The sequence below is a fragment of the Pungitius pungitius genome, chromosome 20 (genome assembly GCF_949316345.1).
Source record: "Pungitius pungitius chromosome 20, fPunPun2.1, whole genome shotgun sequence".
Taxonomy (NCBI): Eukaryota; Metazoa; Chordata; class Actinopteri; order Perciformes; family Gasterosteidae; genus Pungitius; species Pungitius pungitius.
The window spans coordinates 15,215,620-15,242,621 of NC_084919.1; the positions used below are offsets into that span (position 1 = coordinate 15,215,620).

General features: G+C 44.3%; 1 protein-coding gene across 2 annotated transcripts in view; it reads left to right on the top strand.

Moving 5' to 3' along the window:
• The first annotated feature begins 23,198 nt into the window (after positions 1 to 23,198).
• opn5 (opsin 5) overlaps positions 23,199 to 27,002 on the top strand; it is a 28,271-nt gene continuing 24,467 nt past the window's right edge. For both annotated transcript variants that reach the window (XM_037449347.2, XM_062559717.1), the window contains exon 1: positions 23,199 to 23,329. The gene's annotated coding sequence lies outside the window, so the exon portion shown is untranslated. The remainder of the gene's footprint in view (positions 23,330 to 27,002) is intronic.

A 27,002-nucleotide genomic window follows, 5' to 3' on the forward strand; every position in this document is an offset into this window, starting at 1 on the left:
ACAACTAAGGCCACCCAAAAAATAGAATGTCCAGAGTTTGAATCAATTCTGTTTTTCCTTTGCCATTTTTAAAAGAGAAGAGGCCCACTCTGTACGTTGGTGAACTCCCTCAAAAGGGCGCAGAAACTAATCCAGCTCATTTTTATTGGTATCGCCTCGTGAGAAGTGAGGTCGTAACTTTAATAAAATGTTCCCATTGTGGTTACACACACTGTTACCCTATATAGCAAGTATAAGAACACACAACCAGGGTGCTGTTAACATCCCTAATGTTATTTAAACTAAGCCAAACCTTACCACAACATTCAACGCTGTCCTCACCTTAAGTTTATGTATGTGTGCATTGTGTCCCCAAAAGGGTGCTGAGTCCCCATAATGTCAATAAAATGGGCTCTAAACATTTACACACAAACACGTATCCAGAACAAAGGTAATGTGACAACATTCAATTCAGTGCTGTTTTGTCCACAAAGTTCTTTATGGACACATTGAAGTGTGTGTGTGTGTGTGTGTACAAGGGTCTTAACCAAGCCATTAACAGATTGCTCTGACTCACTCCCTTGAAATACATTTTGTTAGTTTATTTTTGTCGGCCGATTTAACGGATAAACAAATTTCATCTCTGAGAATGATAAAATGGAAATATATGTCATGTAAACATCCAATTGAATTCATTCTCATTTTCCTCCCTTGTGTCTGCCCTACATAGAGGGCAGACTGCTAGATGTGATTATATGATAAAGCATTGGTTATATTTGTGTGAAATGGCATATTCTAATTAATTTCATAACTAAGAATTGAATTTTTTTTTTTTTACAATCACCAGGTGTAAAAAACTAGAAGTGTCTATTCCTTTATTTGGCCCCTGTGTGGGTACCTGTGGTAGATAATAGACATTAACCGATGGTTAACTCACAAACCGCATGCCGCATTCCCAGAAATGCCAGCTACAGACTCCCTTTCTTCTAAAGGTGTGATAAGTACTTGGTGGCGATAAGATTTGATTCCAGTCAGCGAGTCATCAGATGGACCAAATAAAACAGCTTGGTCTCCTTAAATATCTGTACAACCCGGGCGACCGGGGGGGGCTCCTGTAGTTGATGCTCTGATTGGGACCTCCAGGTATTGAATAAAAGACATCACTTTGAGGAGTGTCACTCTCTCACTGCAGGGCCTATGGCACCACCCTCACCTTACAATAAACTATATGTGTAAAATGTTGGTGTGTGGCCTCCCTTTTTGTTGCTACCTCTGAGACGGGGTTAACAAAAAAAATTGTATTTTCTGATCTACTGTTAGTAGTGCCGGCTTATGAGTTTGGAACCTTTTCCTGGTGGGCATAAGAAAATGAGAGGCACCTGCTGTCTTTGTGCAGTACGTGGTTAGAGCAGTGGCTTGGGTGCACTTCCAGGACTGTCTAGGTGATATTCAGCTTGCTGAAGGTTAACCGGGTTACTGGGTTTTGTGCTTAATTTATCCTGCCACTAACCTGCATGAAGACTAGGTGAGTTACTCAGTTAGAGGACTTGGGTTCCGTATGGAAAGCAGCTTGATGTTGTTTAGGGTTGTAGTGGAAACATAAGTCTTAGTTGTGGTTGTTGTAAAACTGGCTCAAAGGTTTCAGGTGAACCACCAAGATGGCTTCCATTGAAGACTTCAACTGATGACCTCAAAACATCCAATAACTATTTTTTTTCTTTTTACACCTCTTACTGGTGCAGGAAAAGTAGCGGATGCCTCTGAAAGAGGTGAGAATTCAACTTCAGCACCTTTTAAAGGAAAATAACGAAAGAAAAGGAACTTCCTCTAATGAATCACAACACTGGCTAGCTGCAAAGAAATGTGAGCAGGAGCAGAGAACATTGCTCTCCAGTCTTTTAACAAATGTCAAAAGCTCAGAAAGTACATAGTCCTCTTTCATCGGATTATAATATTAATAATATATATATTGTGAGGGCCCAGCTGGTGAGCAGCGCCCCACATGGCTTGGAGTAGGCAGGCGACAGCCACCAAGAGGCGTGTTAGTGGATGGGCGGTACTACAACAGGTGGCCCTAAGTGCACCTCCCAGGTGTTTTGAATCAGAACCACAATCAGGAGCCTGTAAAAGGGAGTGTGAGACGACACTGCAGAAGGAGGAAACGGACCGAAACTAACCTCACTCCTTCTCACTCCAGGACGAGTCCAGCTGAGCCTCCTGATGCCTCTGGCGATCCCGGGTTAACCCGGCGTTTTGAGTTTGTTTATGCCCCCTCCCCCTTACCAACAGGGAATGTGGACAGTCGCTACAAACAGACGCTTTGGCAGCTCGTTCACGTCACCGTTTTACCGTATTTATCTGAGATCGAGTTAATGTTGCAGGTTGAGGAGCCTTAAACAGGGAGGTGACTGCTTCTCGTCGTGGGTTCATCATTCCCATCAACCATGTCCAGGCACTTGTTCAGGCTTCACCTGAAGAAAGGCTTGTATTGATTGAAAGAAGCAGCATTTGCACCCCCATCGTCTCATGCAGCCTGGGGGCTTTGACCTTTTTCTCCTCCCTGTCAGAGGTCCTTCACGCAGTCAAGAATCGGAACCCATTTTATACCATAAAGAGCGGTTTGTGTGTTTCAACTCTTATCACATAGTTCCCAAAGTAGAGCACAAGTTAAATGGAAAAACATTGACTTCATTCTTCACATCTACAATTTATTGTAAAGCCTGCTCGTTCAGGTAACATCTGATGCTAAGTGGTTGTCAAGTTCTACTCCTGCTCACGTTCCAAAGGACACGAGGACAACTCAAATTTCCGACTCAATCACTTTTACTTTTTATTGTGCCTTTGTCCGTTGAATGGTCAGTTCGGAGAATTAGGTTGTAGACCTTTAAAGACAAAGAACCGAAATTACTTTTTAAATTAAACATTTCCAATGAATTAAAACATCTTATACTTTTAATTTATTCAACTCAAAATGAAATATTTTAGCAAAAATCCTTTCAAAAAAGGCTCACCGACTATTGGTGTCTTTGGACTGAACTGTCGAGTAACTTTGAGCCTCTTCTATGAAGGTAGATTTCTGTCTTAATTATGCAATCAAAAAATGTTCTGAGAGCAAATTTCTTGCATTGCAAGTAAAAATATATGAACTGAGAGTTAATTATTTGTTAGTTTTGCTTATGAAACTACAGTATTGTTTTTGCTCTCAAAACAAAAAACTTTGTTCTCGAATCAAAAAAAAATCTCTCGGATTTTGTACGTAGTGGGCGGGGCTTACGCCGCTAAATAAACCAGGAGTTTCTATTGGTGGATTGACTGAGCGCTTGGCGTCTGTTCCGCCATTAAACTCTAATGGGAGGCGACTGTGAGGAGCGACACGGAGGTAAACAGACTTTGAATTGAATTGAAGGAGAGCCCAAGCTCTCCACTGAGCCACAGCTCTGGAACAATATATCTCTTAGTGAAAAAAAAATTGTATTTGTGAAATAATTCTGCAAAATTCTCAACTTCATTTCTCCAAGTATATAAAATGTCAGGTGTTTTTGTCTTTCAGGCCTCTCAAAGCTCACACTGATGTTTGATGCAAAAACAAGGTGTACTTCCCCTTTTTAGTTGAATGATTCATAGATCATTGATCTTCACGACCCATTGATTGACATCCAAGACTACATTCTAGAAACAGGCCCCGCTGTCTAGACCACAAAGCTGCCAGCTTCAGGCAAAGCTGTGGGTCTCTTTTGGTGCATCGCCTTTTATGTGGATGTCCAATCAGGGCTGATGGTAAATGTGTGAAGAAGTAGGTTTGCTAGTGTGAGCTGTATCGACCGAGAGCAGATTTCTCCCCCTGCAGCCTGCTGAGCCAACATGTGCAAGGATGCACAGTATGAACGCTGAGAGTTGGACCAAAGTCCGATTAGTTTTTTGTGACACACTAGGAAGCATTTAAAGTCTTTTATCAAAGTCTGTGAAGGAAGAGTAAAAGAAAACACCGAGTACAAAAGACGCAACAGTTTCCCTCTCCTCATTCCACATCAGCTGTAATAATATTAAGGAATTTGATGACATTTTCCAAATACCAATCTCTAATTATCTATTATTTATTCACTTTAATGCTTGCTGACCTTTAGCATGTGGCCACATGGGAAAGAGGCATGAGTTAAGATCTATAAAAGTGATTATACATACCTCACACAATTTGATGTTAAAGTCTGTGTAAAGTTAAAATAAATATCCGTTTGAAGTTTGTCTATGTGAAAAAACATTTGAAGAACCACCCATCCAGCTTTTTATTTTAATTAGCATTCGCTTAAAGGTAAATTGTAAAATTGTGAATAAACTGAATTGTAAAATCATTTCAAATAACCATCAATGTCTCATTGTGTAGGACGCAGCCTTCCTGGGCCGGGCCCTCCAACAACCGCATAGGCTCAACCAAGTTGTTTTACATTTTGGCTGTGAATTGACTGTTCTGTGGGTGTTTTAGTTTTTTTTATATCAGATTTTTCATTATTATTACATCCATTTTTCTTTACTAACGACCGTGTTCTTTTTATCCCTTTTTCGTCCCAGGGGGAAGGGAGCCGTTGTGGCTAGACTAGAGGCCCATGGGCATACATCACCCGCAGTGAGTCTCTGTCTAGAAACACTAGCTTAGACCTGGGCAGACCACCACCTGTATTTTTGGTTAGCGTGCCAAAGCTAAGGCATTATGTATTGGAACTAGCCTGTGTATTTTTTGTTGCTTTTGTTCTGCCCAGCCCTTCTCCCTGCGATCCGTGTGATTAGAGACCAATAAAATAATCTATACACGGTAAAACTGTTTGTGTCCTACTTGCACCACGAACCCCACATGCCCCCAGTGAGTGATACACTTGGATCTTGAGCAGCGGCGTGTCAGCGGTCCCCTCCCTTCTAGGGAGCTGGTGCGTAACACTCACGCTGACTGGCTAAATTGTATGTCACACTTCCATCTCCACATACCCGCCCCCTGTGGCCACCTCATCAGGGACAGGCGAAGAGAACGTGCAGTAAAAGCATATACTTTGCAAAGGTAAAACATTTGACCAATGTTACTAGGTACATTCCAAGTTTCAGAAATAATGACTGAGTATACATTTTTATATATTTCTTCTTCTTATTCTGGGAGGGGTTGGAATAATCCTTTTTGTGTAGGAAGGTTCCTCGTTGAGTGAAATCAAGTGAAGGAGTGTAAGTGACGCCATGAGGACAGCTGTATGAGTTATAAGGAAAGGATACTTTGTAGTAGTGTACAGGGCCCAAGGCCTTATTCGGAATTTTTATGTGAATTTTCACAGTTCTTAACGAGTTTGGTCCTTAAAACGGACAAGGTAATTATAGTGGGTGATTTTAACATTCATGTGAATGTCGATAACGACAGCCTTGGTACTTCATTTCTCTCTTTGCTGGAATCAATTGGTTTCTGTCAGAGTGTAAATAAACCAACTCATTGTTTTAACCACACGCTTGACTTGGTTCTTGTGTATGGTATGGTATTGTGATAGAACACCTAACAATCTTTCCACAGAACCCTCTCCTGTCGGACCATTGTCTGATAACCTTTGAATTTCTACTACCGGAATCTCCTCCTCCTGCCAAGGGTTTCTACAGTTGATGTTTATCGGATACCGCTGTAGCCTCATTTAAAGAAGCCATTCCCTCTGCTCCAAGTTCAGTGTCCTGTCTCAAGATATCAGAAGACTCCTGTGAAAACTTCAGTTCGTCACAAATCGACCATCTTGTCGATACTGCCACAGGCTCTTTGAGAATGGCACTGGACGGTATTGCTCCCCTCAAAAAAAGAATGGCAACAAGAAGGAAGTTTGCCCCTTCGTATAACCCTCAAAACCGGAACTTAAAGCAAACTGTCCGGAAACTTGAATGGTTATGGTGTTCCACCAAATCAGAAGGATCTAGGGTAGCTCGGCAAGACAGCGTTAAAACATATAAGAAGGCTCTCCGTAACGCAAGAGCATCTTATTACTCATCATTAATCGAGAAAAATAAAAACAACTCCGGGTTTCTCTTCAGCACTGTAGCCAGACTGACAGAGAGTCACAGCGCTGTCGAGCCGTGTATTCCTGTGGAAGATTCTAAATATCAAATAGAAAGTTGATGGTCTACTGCCCCCAACCGGAGCCGACCCGTCCTCGGATGAAGGAACCTTGGATGCAGCCGTGGGCCCTGATACCTACTTGAATGGTTTCTCTTCCATCAACCTTGATCAACTGACTTCTACAATTTTGAAATTCAACTCTCCCACTTGTCTCTTGGATCTGATTCCAACTAAGCTGCTTAAGGAAGTTTTTCCGTTAATTAGCACATCCCTACTGGATATTATGAATCTGTCTTTGTTGACAGGACATGTACCACAGTCCTTCAAGGTAGCTGTAATTAAACCTCTTCTTAAGAAACCTACTCTAGCTCCAGAGGTGTTGGCTAACTACAGACCCATCTCTAATCTTCCCTTCCTCGCTAAGATCCTTGAGAAATCGGTCACAAATCAATTATGTGACTTTCTACAAAACAATGCTTTGTTCGAGGATATCCAGTCAGGATTTCGAGTGCATCATAGCACACAAACGGCACTGGTGAAAATTACAAATGATCTTCTACTTGCATCTCGACCAAGGACTTGTCTCTCTTCTTGTCTTGCTGGACCTCAGTGCTGCATTTGACACCATCGATCACTGTATCCTGCTGCAGAGACTAGAACACTTGATTGGCATCAAAGGAACTGCATTCAGCTGGTTTAAATCTTATTTATCAGATCGATCCCAGTTTGTGAACGGTGAATCATCGAGGACAACCAATGTTGGTCACAGAGTCCCACAAGGTTCTGTGCTTGGACCGATTATATTTACCCTGTATATGCTTCCTTTGGGCGACGTTATCAAAAAACACTGCATAAACTTCCATTGTTATGCAGACGATACTCAACTGTATCTATCGATCAAGCCAGAAGACACCAACCAGCTTGTTAGACTTCAGGATTGTCTTGGAGACATCAAAACTTGGATGACCTGCAACTTCCTGATGCTAAACTCTGAAAAAACTGAAGTTATCATGATAGGTCCTCTTGATATTGCTTATAGTTAGGGCTGGCTCAGGTTAGCCCGGACCAGCCCTTAGTTAAGCTGCTCTAGGCTTAGACAACCGGGGGACTTCTTAGGACACACCGAGCCCCTCTCTCACTCTCACTCTCTCCTTCCACAATCAATGTTTTATTATTGTACATCCCTAATTCAGCTTCTTTCTGGGAGTCCTTTGTGCTTTCTCGCCTAGCAGATCTCCATGGATCATAGTTTTGTGCGGACCCTGGTTCTGACTCCTAGTATGGCTCTGCTGACACCTGCTGCTGCCATCATCATTCCTTTAAATATGATTCATATTACTGTCATCATAAACCAACATTTTTCTGCTCTCCCTCCCTACAGAAGCCTCTGTGGATGGTGGTTCTATCTGATGGAGGTTGTCCCTGCAGTGGTCCTGCCGTACACTTGTTCTGCTACTTGCAATTACTTGTATCATTTCTGTTAGAGAATTTGAATGTATTTGTCACACTCGGGCTGGGGCAGGATGCAGTGAGTCGTGGCGGGGGGCGCCGGGCGGTGCGGCTCCGGCGTCGTCGTGGCGGGGGGCGCCGGGCGGTGCGGCTCCGGCGTCGTCGTGGCGGGGGGCGCTGGGCGGTGCGGCTCCGGCGTCGTCGTGGCGGGGATCACCGGGCTGAGCCCTGACCCCAATCACCCTCCAAGGACCGGATTCCAGACGGTCCCCAGAGGGTGGGAAGGGGGGGTCAAGATCGGGCGTCGAGGGGCCGGGACGGGCGGAGACAAGACTCTGAGGGCCGGGACGGGCGCAGACAAGACCCTGGGGGCCGGGACGGGCGCAGACAAGACCCTGGGGGCCGGGACGGGCGCAGACAAGACTCTGGGGGCCGGGACGGGCGCAGACAAGACTCTGGGGGCCGGGACGGGCGCAGACAAGACTCTGGGGGCCGGGACGGGCGCTGACGGGCGTCTGGGGGCCGGAACGGGCGCTGACGGGCGTCTGGGGGCCGGAACGGGCGCAGGCGAGGCTCTGGGGGCCGGTACGGGCGCAGGCGAGGCTCTGGGGGCCGGAACGGGCGCAGGCGAGGCTCTGGGGGCCGGGACAGGAGCCGGGACCGGGGGGTTCGTGGTCTCCTCCTCCCCCGGGCTCCCTTTCCTCGGGTTGAGGAGGTCTCGCAGCTCGAGGCACATCTTCCTGTAGGCTCTGGGCCCGAGAACAACGTCCGTCTTGCGCTGCCAGAATGGACTTCCCACGTCCAAATAGTCGGGGCCCTGACCGCTCCAAAACTCTGCCGAGTCCTCCTTTGGTCGCGTCATTCTGTCACACTCGGGCTGGGGCAGGATGCAGTGAGGACTCAGGCGCAGAGTTTCTCGATCCAAAGTGCTCTTTATTCTCAAACAATAACGTGCTCCAACGACGAGGGACATATAGACAATGACGCGCCAAAGGACAACAGGCACACAGGGCTTAAATACACAAGGGAGGTGCAGGTGATTGGACACAGGTGGAGACAATCACAAGACAGGGCAGGAAGTGAAGTTAACCCAGGACCACAAGAGACATGAAACTTCAAACTAAAACAGGAAGCGAGGCCCAACCGTGACAGTATTGTACATCTTTTACATTTTTGATTCTGTACAGATGACATCCATTGCAGTGTGTCCATCTTTCCTCTGACGTTCTCGAATGAATGAATGAATTGAATTGAGATAGAGATTAGATTAGATAATTCCATCCAACAATTACTTGCTGTTGCAATATTGAAATGTCGCACACTGACGTCACTAACATGCGCCTCCCGTGGCATCCCAAACTCATAGTATAATTGCAGTCCCAGGTCGGCGTGACGGGTAAATGGCCTTAAGTGGCAGGAAAGAATGGTGGCTAGTGCATATGCATGAGCTAATAGCATTTCTTTTCTTACCCTAAAGGTCTGTTTACTGGAAGTGAACAGTAGATTAACAGAGCCGGGTCCCTAGAATCCATAATGGAGGCCCCCCCTGTCCGTCATCTTTGGTTAAACGAAATATAAATTCATTACAGCGTGTGGTTTGGTTCAACGCTTTGTCCCTTTCAGTTAAACTAATCAAATTACAGCTGTTCAGCTTTAGTGACAATCCGTTAGTTCACTCAAAAGGAACAAATATATATATACACACAGATTCCTCAGGCAGGCGCTTCAGGTGCTTCCAGACAAGGACCAGCAGACTGAGGAACAGTTTCTTCCCCAGAGCTGTGTCCTTATTGAACTCTTCCACATGCAAACCTCTGCCCCCCCACTGACCAAAGACTGTACACCATCACTACTGGACCGTCCTGCACTCAAACACTTTGGAATCTGTTTGCACTAAAAACTATGCACTGAACATTTCACTAGTCTAGTAACGTTAGGCAGGTATTGTTTACCTTGATGCACTATTTAACGCTCACTCAATCTGTATTACCTAACTTATCATATGGCCATTTGCCTTTTGTAAATAATTGTATAGTCTACCTTACATTTAAATGCACTAATCAACAAGATATTTATTATTATCTGTATACTTGTACCTACTACTTGTAGTGCCTTCCAATAAGTCACTTCGGACGCCTCAGGGGTTTCAATATGCTGTTATATGCAATATGCTCCGGCGTCGTCGTAGCGGGGGGCGCCGTGCGGTGCGGCTCCGGCGTCGTCGTGGCGGGGGGCGCCGTGCGGTGCGGCTCCGGCGTCGTCGTGGCGGGGGACGCCGTGCGGTGCGGCTCCGGCGTCGTCGTGGCGGGGGGCGCCGAGCTGTGCGGCTGCGGCGTTGTCGTGGCGGGGGGCGCCGAGCAGTGCGGCTGCGGCGTCGTCGTGGCGGGGGGCGCCGAGCAGTGCGGCTGCGGCGTCGTCGTGGCGGGGGCGCCGAGCAGTGCGGCTGCGGCGTCGTCGTGGCGGGGGGCGCCGAGCTGTGCGGCTGCGGCGTCGGCGTGGCGGGGGGCGCCGAGCAGTGCGGCGTCGTCGTCGTGGCGGGGGGCGCCGAGCTGTGCGGCTGCGGCGTCGTCGTCGTGGCGGGGGGCGCCGGGCGGTGCGGCTCCGGCTGCATGGCGTGGGGCTCCGGCCCAACCCCTGACCCCACCCCCCCTTCAAGGACCGACTTCCAGGCGGTCCCAAGAGGGTGGGAGTGAGGGGTCATGGTCAGGCGCCGCGGGGCCGGGACCGGGGGCGTGGTTCTCGGGGCAGGAACGGGCGCTGACGGGGTTCTCGGGGCAGGAACGGGCGCTGGCGGGCGTCTCGGGGCCGGAACGGGCGCTGGCGGGCGTCTCGGGGCCGGAACGGGCGCTGGCGGGCGTCTCGGGGCCGGAACGGACGGAGACGAGACTCTGGGGGCCGGAACGGGCGAAGACGGGCGTCGGGGGGCCCACTCGGGCTGGGACGGACGTTTTGGGGGCCGCTCAGGCTGGAACGGGCGTCTGGGGGCCGAGTCGGGAGCCGGGACTGGGGGGTTCGTCGGCTCCTTCTCCTCGGACTGAGGAGGTCCCGGAGCCTGAAGCATTCCTCCTGGTAGCTCCTGGGGCCAACAACGACATTCGTTTTCCGTTTCCTTCTCCAGTCGAGGTAGTCAGGCCCCAGGTCGCTCCAGGAGTCCGCTGGCATGCCGGTGTTGGTGTTTCGCCGGGCAGCCTGCTGCATGCTGCGTGGTCCCCCAAATGCAAGGCGAGTTCCCAAATATTTTTCATTGGGGTAAAACCCTGCTGAGTCCTTTCTTGGTCGCGTCATTCTGTCAGAGGGTCGGGCTGGAGCAGGTTGAAGTGAGGACTCAAGCGCAGAGTTTTTCCCAAAAAAGTGCTCTTTATTCTCAAATTAATCCATGACGTGCTCCAACGACGGCTGACGTAAGACAATGACGCGACAAGGGACAACAGGCACACAGGGCTTAAATACACTAGGGAGGTGCAGGTGATTGGACACAGGTGGAATCAATCAGGCAATCACAGGACAAGGCAGGAAGTGAAGTTACCCAGGAACACAAAAGACATGAAAACTACCAAAATAAGACAAGCGACCCAAACCGTGACAGCGTGTCCTTACAATGATACAATTTAAAAAATACACAATAGCTGAAGCTTCATCATCGTTCATATTTCCTTGCGCACAAAGTTTAAAGGTTTAAATGTCAGACTTTGATGTTTTGTGATGCAGTGAAAAGGATTCAGGGAATTATAGTGATACATTTAGGCTGCAAAGCAACACATTTCCAACTATAGCTCACATATTAAGTGTCATCCATCGTAGACAAATTGTTCTTGTTGTTTATCTTCTCAAACCTTATTCGTTTTTTAATAAATAAATATTACATGTAAAAATGTCATCGAAAAAAGGATTATTCAAGTTTTGCATGACGTATAAAATAGAGAAAGCACAGGGGCAAATCGGTTTCTGCCCGACTTGGCAGTACAGCTCTGCCTGATAAGGCTTTTAATTAAGACCATGGCAAACATTTTATCTGCAGTGTCCGTTCCATCTGTTAAAAGCTTTATGAAAAAAATAACACTAATTAAAACCCAACCAGAAAAGCCTGATATGAAGTCATGAACAACAAATGGACAAAGCCATCCAAACAGGAATGAGACACCTGTGAGATGTGACGAAAGGTTTTCCCATGTGTGCAAACACACAAAGGAATCCCATCTTCTCCTGTGTCATGTTTTTGTTGTCTTGTGTGGAACATAACTGCTCTCTGTACTGAAGTAATCACATCACTATCTTGGTAAGTTGTAGCCGTGTGGCCCTCCTGTGAGCGGCCGTCTCAACTATGAATCCCTGTAGAGATGCCTTCTATGGGACCTGGAGCAGGCCCCTCCACTGCATGTCCATGACTCACCTTCAGGTAACTTACTTCAGGGCCACTGGGTCTGTGGTTCATCATGTGAGTGCAGCGGCCTTTACACGAGATTCATTTTAAAAGGATGTCCATTCTGAAAGTGTTCTGATCAAGTGGAAAAAAAACATCCCCCTCCGAACTTTGCTCAAGTACACCACAGGAATTTCCTTCCATCAGAACATTTGGGTCAGGGATTACTCACGAGATCGTTGCTCCACGGGGGGCATGCTGTGGAGAGGAGAGGTCCAGTTCAGGTCGTGTTGATGCTTCTTACAAAAGCATTCACAATGTAATCAGGAGTTTCAGAGTTTCTTCACAGAGACTTGAATACCAATGTTCTGTTCAACGAGTTCCCCAATAGAACGACACCTGTCCTCATCACCTGGCAGCTGTGCTTCATCAGCCGTCTCATTTTGAAAGAGGGACTGCGAGTCATTTCTTGATTGGATGATCTTTAATAACATACTACAACCAATCATCAGGTCTGACCTGAACACCTGCAGAGTGAGGACAGGCAGGACACGGCCTGTTGAGACTCCTCTGCTCTGGTAGGTGGACACAGGAACAGCTTTTCCCTCAGGACAGACGTCCTAAATCAGGGAGAGACCTCTGATGAACACTTAACCAGTCAGATGGCACTTGCCCCTCCCAGCTGCACTTAGTCTTTGTTGTACAGTTTATGTTCATATATAACGCGGTAGATGAAATCCAGCGTTCTGATTGGTTGAGAGTGAGTCACGGGATCGTTTTGAGGCAATGTGAACTTTCGCAACCGTATAATTAAATGAATGAGATGCTGTTTACATGCACGTAGGGGACTATTTGTCCTCTAGACTGATGAACTCTATTTTGTGATAAAAGGCAGCTATTTACTTATTATTTATAACGTTGCTGGTGACCGTGTTATAAAAGAAATACGGATAAATATATCATATCTAAACATCATTTTGGACTCTATATTTATATTGTATAGTTGTAAAAATGTCTATACTTCTATTAGTTCAACAGTTTATTTAGTCTTAGTTTTTTTGCTTTGTATTTTGCTTTTGTATTTGTATATATGCAGAGAACAAAGAGTTAAATTCTGATTCTGAATCTAAAAGGCAAGAAATGTCCAAATGTTGTTGTTTTCTTTACTGGCCTTGTTACATTCTATGGTGAAGATATATGATGCATTACAATGAATGGAGATTCCTTGAGATTCATTTTTAACCATTGAGACAGAAATAGGACTTGTCCCAGACCACATGAGAGTCCACCTTATTGTGTAATACATTCACATCGACAGCGTCAAAAGCCACCTTCTTTATTTGGTCTCGATTAACAGAGTCAATTCCCAATTGTTTCCTGTGATCCTGTGACATTGTGTTCATAGTGAGCAATTTCGATATGGGGGGAGGGGGGGGTATTAGTTTTGCCCTGACCATATTTTCTCAAAGCTCTGGTAGGGTTGCTAAAAGGAAACAGCTAATGTTGGATCAGTGTGTGTGTATGTATGTATCATCCAATTGTTACAACATTGGACAATGGAGGGTTTGTTAGCCTGTCGACGGTAGCAAATAAGGCAAATTTTGTTGTTGCTTTTAGTCAGAGAAGAAGGGCTGTCTTGCATTTCTAAGTTCCCAATTCTAATGACAAAGTCTGACTTTGTGGTCGTCACAGCGGAGCATGTAGCTACACGTGTTCCTGCTATTCATTTTATGATAGTGGCTCACCATCGTTATCCAACAACTTTAAGGAGGCTGTTGAAAGAAAGAGACAAAGACAGACTTGGACAAAACTATATAAACTGTATAAATGCAGATCTTTTGGAGAAAACCAGGAGCGGCAGAACTTTTTTTGTGCACATTGAAGCGTGTGTAATGCAACGTGTTGACCCTTCAGCCCTCATCAAGACAGACCAATTAACTGCAACCACATGGAGACGGCACAGCGCGGCTCTGTCATGTGTGCAGTAAACTAAGTTGTTCTTGGCTCAATTTCGGTTTTATTGCCACATAATCCTGCTGTACTGTCAGTTTAATAGAAAGGAATCTACACAGGCCAGTCAATCAGATGCAATGGTTAAAAAAAACACATTCGTAAGGGTGACCGGTTCTTTGTTCACCGTAAACAGACCCTATGCATTTAATTTAATGAATCCCACGATTAAGTTACAAGTGCTGTCTGTTTTGACCCCCCCTCCCTCCCTGGTTTTTCCCTATAGGTGCCAATCTGGCCTCACCTGGGTTCCTGAAGCGAGTAAGCCAATCACCTGAGTGGGATTGAAGTGTTGCTTTTATTGTACTATTGGTTGGTGCTCCCTCTGTATTTTGGTGGACGTTATTAGAGAAGTAAGGGAAGCCATTTTGTTTGTTTCTGTCCCAAAGGTAGTTAGCCAGGCCTAGTTGTGTTATCTGGATTTCTATTTGTTTGACAGAACTGTCCCAATCTCTGCCACTTAATAGAACCTTTGTATTTATTTTGTTCCAGTCCGTCCTACATTTGACTTCTCATATGCTCTTTGACTGACATGTGTTCGTTCCCTCCTCTTATCCCCGAGACCTAAGGGGACGTAAGACCCACATTCATGATGCTGCTGCATGAAATACTCTGTTGTGAAGTAATTGTGTATCCATTCACCGACCAAAGTAGTCCCCATCAACTGGAGTTTGTAGCTGTTGTAGAAACCCCGCCAAATATTTTCTTTAAAATATGTATTTTTTAATTTTTTTGGATCCAATTTGCTATACCGGAAAACAAAAACAACAAAGAAAAACAAACAAACAAAAAATGGTGGATGATGAGTTGTGGCGTCTCACAGTCAGACAAAAGAAGCTGTCTGGTGGTTTTGGCAGCTGACCCTTCAGTGTCTCGTTCCAGACGTCAGCAGGGTTAACAGGCAGTGGCTGGCTGGCTGAAGTCTTGAACATCCCCTCTGGGTCCTGGCATGCTCCTCTTGTCACCAATATCACTGGTGTTCAGTAGATGCCAACAGTGTTCTGGGAAGCTTTAATCCCCCTGCAGAGCCCTTCTATCCAAAGCCAGTTTGTCAGGTTTCTAGGCACAATGCTTTCTAATGCTCCTCCAAAATTTGATGAGAACTTGGTTCAGGGATTCAGTTTTCTTCTGAACTAGCAGCAGTTTATGTTACGATGACCATCTCAGCTTTATTGGTATGCTAATTCCCAGGAAAGTGTTAACTTGCTGGCTCGCTGGCGCATCTTCACCTCCATTTTTTTTCAAATCAACGACCATCTTCTGGGTTCACTGGTGTTTAGCAGTAGGTTGTTCATTGACCTTCACTCTGCAGCTTAGCAGTGACTGTAACCCGACCAACCTTTTCAGGGAGTCTAATCACCAGTTGCAGTGAGTACTCAAGCCCAGGGTATTGTTTAGACGCTGGGGACGATGTCCTTAATGGCATCAGTTCAATCAGGAGAGACTCATTAAATAGTAAAACAATATTTTATTACCAATGCGTCAAATATCAATTGTGCAAGGTCTTTGGCAATTGGACTCCATCAGTATTATCCCCGAAGGCAGGGATACTGAGGTCCAATAGGCCCAATCCCCCTGGAGTCTAGACACTACTGGTGCTGGTAAAAGGAATAGCAGCAACCTGATGACGAACCAGGATCATCGCCGATGCTGACTGAAGGTGAGGAGGGTCGCATGAGCTACACGCTGAAATGACAGCTGACAGCCAACAGAGAGGAGAACACTTTAAAGTTTGACATCAACGACGTGATTGCCTTCCTGACTGAACTTGCGTTTAAGCTACATTTAGCTGGTTGGCACATGTTGTTATCACATCATCAGGCCCAACAACCTCCTCACATCCGCTGCAGATAGGTGCTGGTCTTCTGGACAGCTGACTCTTTGATGAAGATATTAAAACAGGAAGAGAAAACGTTTGTCTGGCAATGTGGCATTGTAGAACTTTCAGTTCGTATGGAAGCTTCTTTGGCTTTGGATGGTGCCATCTCCATTCATCCATGCTTTCTGGTTTGGTGATGATCTAATGTAGTCTTTGTGATCACCACAATATCAACACATTTGCTGATAAATGATGTCACTGTTTCTAAAGACAGTGTCAAAGCATGCTGGTGCGAGGGCAAGAAGGGACGACTCCGATGCGGAGTTCAGGGAAATAAAAATACTTTAATAGTTGAAAAATCTAAAAATAACAAAAAATCTCAACCTCAAAATCGCTCGAACCAAAAAAAGGCAAGAAGGAGGGGAAAACAACAAAGACGAGACAGCAACCTGGACTTGGAACAACAACATATACAATCTGCATGGCATGGGGACACGACGCAACACTGGTACATGCAACAGGCAATGATGCGACAAGAGACAAAAAACTCAGGGCTTAAATACACAGGGGGGGTGCAGGTGATTGGACACAGGTGGATCAGACACGGCAGACAATCACAGGGGAAGACAGGATAAGGCAGGAAGTGAAGTTAACCGATGAAACTACAAAATAAAACAAGACATGAACCCAAAACAGATGTCATTCTAAGGTTAGTACAGTAAGGTTTTTGCAGCAAATAAAAATTCCATCTGGTTGTTATGACCTCATACAAATCCTGTAGTACATTTTTTAAATATTTGCCTCAGGGAATATAAAACTTGATTTAGTTACTACTTTTACCCACAGGGAAAATGGCACTGGACTATATCAGAAATTAGCTACATTGACTTGGTCCCTTACTCTCGCTGTAACCACGACAACGTGGAGCGCAGTAGTTTCACTCCTAACACTGACTGAGCTGCCTCTTTTTAAAACCTCTGAGAAGAGCATAAAAGATAATTAAAAATAAATGAACCTTGATCCAACCCCATTTACACCCCGCCCCCCCCCACCTATAACCTCTCACAATCTAAGGTCAGATTGTAGCCTGAGGATGTGAAAGCCTCCAGAGCCTCTCCACTCTCACCTGCTGACTGCTGTGAGATTCATTACGTAAGGGTGGATGGAGCTTATTATTTGGGTTCCGCTGGGGTTTCAGAATCAAGCGGCTCTCGTTCACACCTCATGGTGCTTTTATAAAATGTGCAGCCTATGAGCTGAGCCAAGACTGAACAGACAGAAGGTTCCATAAAGGCTGTTGAAACAGGCCAGAGCGACGAAGTACGGGAGATACCGCCATGCATGAAGCACCAGACATCCAGGGAGTTTATGGCGTAACAGTTCTGCTAAAAGCACACGTAGGAGTAAGGACAGAGGATTATGTATGTGACACAAATGGACTCCATCTCCTTCTTATCACTGCACAGTGGACGTAGCAAGCGGGGTCTTCAGCACATTTTGATATTTGGCAAATAAACAAAATAATTTAAATACATCATCAGTGGCTGCGAATTGTGATTAGGGAGCTGCAGGGGGTGGGGCTCGTTTAAACACGCAATCAAAATCTAATTTAAATCAAACACGCAAAAAACTATCAAATATAATAAAACAAATGCATCCCACTGTGTGACCACTCAGTGGGATGAGTGTTATTAATGTTATTAAGTTAATTATCACGTTCACTAAGGGCAGATGTAATTTATTCAACCTTGTTAGATGAAAACAATTTCATCTAAATACACACAATTAACACTAGAGTTTATATTATATATATACATAAACAAAAAGTGTGAATAGCAATATGAATTAATGGGCCTTCACGTTGAACGGGCCTTCGCTGTCAGGGATCGTCCAGGACGGGAACCCAAAAGCAAACAAACACAGAAAAATCTAAATTAAAAGTGGGTATTTATTTGGGATAGAATGTGGGGAAGGTTTGGTCCGGTTGGTTGGTGATGAGTGGGGCTGGAGTGGAGTCAACGGCTAGGCAGGGAAACAGGTTGCTGGTTAGTGATACGAAAACAGGAGCAAACAAACACACGGACTTTGCACAACTAAGAAATCGGGTTTCAGGAGCAAGATCGTACGTGATACGCTAACAATACAGCAGGGACTGATTGTCTGGTGGAGGGGATGGTAATCAGGACCGGGTGTGCAGACAGCAGCAGATGTCGATGGATGAATAATCAGTCAGGATGTGTTTGGGGGAACTCAGAAAAAACAAACTTCAGGTTTGGCAATGTTAAAGCAAACCGGTTCAGGAAGCTGAATTCCTGACATTCGCCATGTCGGTGGGGGGCAGCGGTTTAAGAGGACTCCCTCTCAGCAGATACTGTGATCAAAAACAAAGCAAAGGAACACTGTGCCTAGAGTTTGCTCAAACCAGTAGCCTCCTTGCCACAAAGAATGACGAAGATACTCACAGGTAATCACAAAAAAAGAATTGAGCCACAGTTGCTGACTTTGTAACCACCGGGCTACTTGCATTGCTGATCAAAGATGCTCAAAAAGTAAATAAAATATGTAGGATCACCTCCAGTCAATCAAGGCAAAGGACAGCAGCTAATCACACATCTTCTCCTCCAAAAAATACACATTTGTGAACTACACATGGTGTATCACAACATGGATTGCTTCCTGAAGAGAGCAGAGCTGTGGTCAAGTGACCTAACAGACCTTTATCCACTGGATTACTACTCTCCAGTGATGATGTGGACAGAGGTGCATGCATGTTAGTCACAGTGGGACATTTGACCAACTTGATTTATTATTTTCATGCCCATTCTGCTGATATGCAGAAGGAATATGCACAGTCGTATCAAAGCTGCGGCCTCCAAATGAGTGCACCTGGATCAGTGCAGGTGCAAGGGCTTCTTTATGAATACGTTCATGGGGCGCTATTGAGGCAAAATGCCATTAGGAAGCATTGAAATCACAAGGTAACTACATCTTTAACTGGAAATGTGTTTTCCAATTTTAGTAGAGTTGTTCGTCAAAGTCTAGCGTCTAGAAAGGGCAAAAATAGAGGGAGTATTCACACCAAAAGAATTATAACTGACTTCCTGTTTGTTTTACAAAATGGTCTTGTTTGTTTTTTTAAGTCCCCTGTAATACATTTGTTCAAAAATCACCGTACTTGTAGGTCAAACAGAGTTCCAGGGTATCCAACAATTTAAGTCACGTTTTCAGCATGAGGGTCCTGTCACGTGTACACGCAGCAACACAAACAGCAGGAGAGCGAGAGAGATTTAAGGAATTTGTCAGCTAACGATGGAAATATCAAGGTTGGTTGTACACTCTGTGCTGGTGGCCACAAAGTGCTATCAAGTCAGTGTTTCCCAACCATCATAACAGCGGGGCGCGTGTGCGCAAATATCCGTATATGTACACACACGTACCAGCAGACAGACATCCGCCCCACCGCCGGAGTGTATACGGCCCGCCAGGTGACAGCCGTGGCTTCACTCCCAGAGACGCAAGAAATCAAATATATATTTTACTATTTATGACAAAAAGTAGTGCACAGTGACTTGGACAAGTAGCTTTAATCTGATTACTGGTTTGGACATACTTAATTACTCGTTACTGAAAAAAGTGGTCAGATAAGAGTCACTGGCTAAGAGATATTAACTGTAGAAATTTTGCATTGACCTAAGCCAATAGGTGGCGCTATACTTTTTCGAAAATCACTGCATTGGGAATACTTATAGGCCTACACAAGCATCATGAATAAAGATTCTAGACAGAAATATCAATGTTCCTTGGAGTTATAACATTTTAGATTTTCAAGAAAATCGTCCAAAATTGGACGCAAGTTCACAGGTTCACGCCCAGGTAGTTTAACCCTGCGTGAGCACAGTCGGTCCTTGAGGTCTTCTAATCAGTTTGTCTTAATTATGGTAAGCACGTGAAGCTGGGGAAACACGTCTCTGCCTCTCGGTCCATCAGCACCGGTTCCCCCCAAGGCTGCGTTCTTTCCCCTCTGCTCTTCTCCCTGTACACCAACAACTGCACCTCCAGTCACCAGACCGTCAAGCTCCTGAAGTTTGCTGATGACACCACCCTCATTGGACTAATCTCTGGTGGGGACGAGTCCGCCTACAGGTGGGAGTCTGACCACCTGGTGACGTGGTGCAGTGAGAACAACCTGGAGCTTAACGCCCTGAAGACAGTGGAGATGGTCGTGGACTTCAGGAAGAACGCAGCCCCACCTTCCCCCCTCACCTTGGGTGACTCCCCCGTCACCACTGTGGACTCCTTCCGTTTCCTGGGCGCCATCATCACCCAGGACCTCAAGTGGGAGCTGAACATCAGCTCCATCACCAAAAAGGCTCAGCAGAGGATGTTCTTCCTGAGGCAGCTGAAGAAATTCAACCTGCCAAAGACGATGATGGTGCACTTCTACACAGCCATCATCGAGTCCATCCTCTGCTCCTCCATCACCGTGTGGTACGCTGCAGCCACCGCCCACGGACAAGGGCAGGCTGCAGCGTTTCATCCACTCTGCGGAGAGGGTGATTGGCTGCAATCTTCCGTCTCTTCAGGACTTGTTCGCTGCCAGGACTCTGAAGCGGGCCAGAAAGATTTCAGCCGACCCCTCCCACCCTGGACATGAACTGTTTGTGCCCCTTCCATCCGGCAGGAGGCTGAGGTCCATCGGGACTAAGACGTCCCGCCACACGAACAGTTTCTTCCCTTCGGCAGTCGGGCTCATCAACAGAGCCCGGGCCCCCTCTGACTGACTCTGACTCTGACTCCCATGCTCATCATCACTGTGTCACTTTCACTTGTCACCCGTCACTTTAGCTGGTGCACTTTATCCTTATTTTTATTCCTAATTTTATCTTATCTCCTCTAACTTACTAACCCATAGCTTTAGTTTTTAGCGTACTAACCCATAGCTTAAATTTTATATTTTATTATACTTTTATTTTATTCTATTTTTATCTCATTTGCACTATATTGTCTTTATTGCACTGTCTTCATGCACCTTCCGCCAAGACAATTTCCATGTATGTACAACATACTATGGCAATAAACGTTTCCTGATTCCTGATCCTGATTAGAAGTACCAAAGTCAAAGTACAAACGATGGGATGATCAGGCATTTGCGGTTGCTGCCCCGAGACTTTGGAATAAGTTACCCCCTGATATTCCAGCTACAACTACAGATGTTGCTCGTTTCAGGTCTAAACTCAACCTACCTGTTTAGAATGGCTTTTAATACTCAGTAGTGGTGTGACAATTTCTTATTCCTGTCTCTATGTAACCTTTTATGATTCTACTTTTTTTAACGTATCATTCTTTTAATTGCAAGATATGTTGTTATATTCTTAGTTCCTGATGTGAAGCACTTTGGATACCTGCTGGTTGTTGTAAAGCGCTATATAAATAAATTTGATTTGACAACTTGAAAATAAAAAAAATAAGAATTCTTCGGAACACACTTGGCCCAACCTTCAGTCGTTTCAGACCCTAATAAATCTGCCAAGTATCAAATATAAAGACCGGAGAAACTACTTCTCAAACTTGGGTGTGCTTTGGGCCAAACTGTCAAACTGTCCGTCCATCATTGTCCAGAGACAGGCAGTGTGAGACAGGGGATGTCAGAGCGACCCTGTTGCCACAGTCAACCATCTGTTGCCCCAAGCGCACTTCAACCCAAACTCCCATCTGTCGTCACTGCTGGCTGCTCTGGGATCTGTGTTTGAAGAGGAAATCCATAGAAAGACTTTGGGGGGAGCATCAGAAAACCAGAGAACATTTCACTTGTATCTTTGTAGCTTTGAGTCTTAACTCTTTTTGACAGATTAAAAAAACAAGGAAAGACGATCCAGCTGTTCAGGTTCTCTTCAGGGACGTCTCAATCTATTATTCAACTTCAAACCCTTGACCTTCATAAGATTTTTTGAGTAATATAAAGGCTTTGCATCTTATTTTTTTTAATCTGAATTATCTTACATGTCATTTAGCTGACGCTTTTATCCAAAGCAAAGAAAGTACATTTTTCATCAAATAAGCAGTTTCAAAACATGTTATAGAAAAGTGCCATTATAAGTACAATTTAAGTGCTATCATTTGAGGCTTGTCAATTGAAACATAGCCCCACCCTGCAGCATCCCCAGGTGGTCCCTCCCCCAGGTGTCTAAATAGACCATAATTTACCAAATGATCATCATGTAGTGCTTTTCTCAAAGACTTCTATACAATCTAACTCCTGTTTGAAATCAAAGGAGTCGCTTCCTATCTGCCATGCACGTTCAAAATAGAGGTCATTGAAAACCCGGGAGTCTCACAGGGAGATGTAGATGTTTGACCAGTGTGGCCCCAGGGAGGCCCAATGATCCAGCACAAAGAAGCCAGGGTTAAATAAGAGATGGCGGGAGCAATAGACAACCTGTTAACCATAATGTAGCAGCCCCCTAAAGCATCCTCCGCTCTGGGTGACTCTAAAAGGACCATCACGTACTAAAGGAACATCGGGCTGTATTTAGGAGGACTTGCAGCTATAAATTGAGGCCATAAACTCATTTTTATCGGGGGAATGAATTAAGTCAGAAACATACATTTTGTCATAGACTTCTATGCAATCAGTGTGACACACAGCGGGCAGCATCCAGCTCGCCTGAGTCCTTGTGTGTCCCCACGTGTCCTTTGATAATCATAATTACAGGTTGGCACAGTGATGCATCAGAGAACACCGACGGTGGCGACCATGTTCTCAGGTTCTCAGTCGTCATCTAACGTCTTTGTTTGGCAGTGAGAAAAATAAAAACCTGTCTCCTCAACTGGAGATTCAACCCGTATTAAAGTAGACTGCAGGGAGCAAACAGGAAGTCATGAAAACAAAGGACTCTTTGTCGCCCTCTGTGTCCTTTGCGCGTCAACAGGATTTAAAACGTTAGTAAACGGTTTAAATGTGAGACGTCTTCATTAGTTATTCTGACCATGTTCACGTTACACTTCTTTTAAGAGTAACGATACAGCATCATGCAGGACTTTGAGCCAATCCAATCCGCTGCAGTCTGCACGCGCAACAGGAAACGCTACCGTTTCCCTACAAAATAAAAGTCTGAATGCTACGTTTCCTTATCATATTTGACTTCTGGAGATGTGTATATTACGAGCAAAAATGTATGTTATACTCCATTTGATTGTTTACACTCATGCATACATAATTTGTAGTATTAAAAAATATGATAGTTCTCTCAAATTCTAAATCTAAACAACAAACATATGTACTCAAAGTATTAAGTATGTGTCATGCTAATACTTCCAGTCAAGACCAGTCAAATAATGGTTTCATTTCTATTCGTTGTGTTGTTTCATTATTACATCAGAAAGTGGTGGTATTTATCTGTCAGTTGTCTTTGTTGTTATTGTATGAGGCTTTTATTGTGAAGGATTTGCCGGAATGTGCGATTCTTTCAGTGTATTTTCTTATAAAAAGTGATCGGAGCGGGGGGGGGGGGCCTGATGAGTCCAGCAGCAGAGCGCGCTGAGTATCTCCGTCTCCGGCTCTCTGCTCATCGTGCCCGCGGAGGACGCTTCGTTTGCGGGGATTAAACTGCGCACGGGATGGCTGGTGGCCGCTGAATTAAAGGTGAGTTTTTTGAAGGATTTCCTCATGTCCAAATAGAAGAAAGTAAATTCTCCTGATGCCATTAAGAGCGCGCGTGTTTTTTTTACTGTCCAAGAATAAACTGAAATGATCCACACCGAAAGCGCTTCTACTTCTACTTCTACTCTTTTTACACTCTTAGAAGTCCCCGTTGACTGAATTTCAAAAAATTAATTTACAGGTGTTATAAATATTGATATGCAGATGTGAAGAGCATCTGTAGCCGGAAGCAGTCAGACTTCACACATTAACACTTCGTGGATTAACGAATGCCAAAGTGTGTCCAAACTTTTGAATAGAAGAATTTCTCATTAAAATGAGGGGGTGGGGGGATCGAGCATTATTTTTAGGCTGAACATATCTCAGCTGTGTTTATTTATTTGTGCTCTTCTGACCATCATGTCCTCCATTGACCTGAAAGCAGACGGAAGTTTTCCAAATGCCAAAATGTCGAAGCATGCGTTATTGAGACATCAGTAAAACCTCGTTTGAAGCTCTTGATCCGTCTGAACATCGTCCTTCTCCCCCTCTTCCACCATGTGATCACGTGTCTCCCTCTGAACACAGGGTTTTATGTGCGGTAAACCTGGTTTTGCTTTTTCATTGAAGATATTAACCCACCAGTTAATGATATAATCTAATAAATGTTTGCTACCGGGGCTTCCAGAAACCTCCATTGGCTGTTTAAAGAATTTGCTAGAAAGCATCTGTGAGGGTGTCTGGTCCAATGACTCAAAGTCTTTACTTTGAACAAAACATGTACGAGGAAACGTGACATATGTGGGGAAAGTGTCATAAAAAGGAAGTTTTTTCTCTGGAAACCAGAAATCTGTGTCTTCACAGACTTCAATAGAACACCAGACGTTTATTCAGATTGAGCCAAAACAAACACGCACGTGTAGCCAAACCAGTAGGTTAAAAAACCAGTAGGCACGTAACACCGGCTGGCCACATATACTCGCGCTCAAAGTGTCCGCACGGATTGCCGCGGGACAGTGTTCGGTACTCGTCCGCGGGCCGCCCGAAGTTTCTGTTACCGTTACCGTTTTTGTTATCATTGATGTTACCGTTATCGTTTCTGTTACCGTTAGCAATAAGACTAGCAATTTCTGATTATGCTTAAATTGGGCCTGTTATTTCTTTTAGCCATCACAGATATAGTCAGGTAACGTTAGCCTATTAGCCTAGTTTCATCAATCAATTATGTTCAAACAATCTGTGTAGTGAAAAAGTAGCCTAGCTACAAGTGACACTTTCACAACGTAATGAAATGATGATTGGGAAACTGCTCTTGGTAAGGTTAACTTTGGAAAAACCCTTCGACTGAACGTGATGTGATTTTCTCATATTAGATAGCTTTAGATAAGTTCACTTGTACACAAGACACTGACGGATAAGGGACTGGCTGACATTGATGGACCTGAAATCATCAACCTTCCTCAGCTTTCACTACAGACATCTGCCTTGGAAATGCTGACATTTCTGCAAAACAATCGGCTTCAAGAGGTATATCCCAATCTGTGGATTGCTCTTCGTATTGCACTGACTCTCCCTGTCAAAGTTGCCTCTGCTGAGCAAAGCTTTTCAAAGCTCAAACTAATCAAAACGTACCTGCGCTCATCAATGGGGCAGGAACGTTTAAGTGGTCTGGCTGTTATCAGCATCAATGGTTCAGAAACTGTCATATGATGACCTGATAGCTGATTTTGCAGCTAGGAAATGCAGGCGTGTGCCTCTGTAGGGCCTTTGTAATATAGTTCTATCGGATAGCAGAATGGTCTTTTTTATAGAGATGGTAAAGTAAATTCTACTGTGCAGTTTGAACTTATGTATGGTGATTTGCACTTTAAAATTTGCACTTAACTACACACATAACTATTATTATTATTATTATATGTACTTATGTATATTACTTACACGGTTATATACTTGAATACTTTCTGCGTTTACAATGTTCAGTTCCAAATCTGTGTTTTTAGTAATTGTGGTGGTATTTGGTGTTTTTATTTTATTTTTATTTTATCTTTTATATAATTTATTTCTTTTCATGTTAGTTTATGTAAATTGTTTATGTTTAGAAGTTATTTGGGGAATAAAGAGAAGCTAACTAAGAAATTCTGTATGGTTGTTATTCCAGTGGTGGTGGTGGTTGGTTGGTTGGTTGGTTGGTTGGGGGGGGCACCACCAAGCATTTGTGCTTAGGGCACCCAAATGGCTAGCGCCGGCCCTGTTCAGATTAATAGAACATTTAACCATTAAAAACTTTTTCTATGGCTTTTCACATTATTTTCCAATGTATGGATTGGAAAAGAAAATGTATGGAAAGATATTTATATTTAGACCAAATAATTCAGCACCAGTAATATCTAATTATAAATTAAATATGACTAACAATACAAATAATTAGCATATCCTTTAATTGTGGTTTATATTGGTTGAATATGAATATCTTTACAACTAAACATAATAGTAAACGTGGGATTATATGAAGTAAAACCCGTAGGTGTGCTGCAGTGGGCGGAGTGAGGGGACCAGAGCCCCCTCCTGAGTGATGGGGCGCCGTATTGACCTGACATGTGGGACGTGTTGTCGGAGTAAAAAAAGTAAGAAACCAGGTGGATATGAAACGCACCTGTGGTTTGATATCAGTAAATGCTGCCAGATCATTTTAGCAATGCGTCAATCACATTCCTTTTTGCAACCAATACCAAATATTGTTAAACCATGTTGGCCGAAAAGAAAACAAAATGGTATGAAAGCCTTTTATAACTGCTATGTCATAGCAGTTATAAAAGGCTTTCACACCATACATTTTCTTTTTTTTTTTAGATGAAAATTAGTTTAGATAAAAAAAATAAGCAAGACAGTGGCAGTTTCAATTTTGTATCATGAGAAATTAGACAGGGACATATTAGTTCAAATTCCTATTTTACATTTTGACTGTGAAAATATCTCCTTCAAGCTTCTGTTTGTATTCAAGCTGATCAAAGCATACATTAACAAACAAAAACATTCTAATTAGCTTTTGTGTTGGTTAAGTCCTTCCTTCGGAACACGCTGAGTCTGAGTGTTGCACGACGTAACTCCTTCTGCTGCAGAGCCTCTTGTTAGTGATGCACCTGCGAAGCCTCATAGGCTAAAATCTACACACAAAGGGGGCCTTATGTACTGACGCTTTAGCGCCCACTTCAGGTGTATTTATGTCTCTGTCTACCATTTGTTAGTGCTACGGTTTGCTACTGTTTTAGTCAAGGTAGGATGAGTAAAGTGACCTTATCATGCACGATGCTCAGGTTCCAGAGGCCGAGATGAATTAGAAATCCAAAAAGGTTCCATGTGTTTTCTTGCTAGGTCTCATTTCGATGCTTTGAAAGTTGACACATCTTTTCTATTTGATATTGAGTGAACAGAAGACAACGGGAGTAAAGGCATATTTTTTCAAACCATAAATTATTACAAATCTGCTGTGTGCATTAAACAGCAGTGCAGAGGGACCTGTGATCATCTCCATCAGAGCAGCCTCGTGAGCCTCATCAATACATGAAGAAACCCTGCTGACTATTGTAGCAAAACCTTAAACCTAAAACCATAAAAATAAGTCTACAGCGGTTTAAGTGTTATTTTTAGATTTGACCCTCTTTACTTAGGACAACGC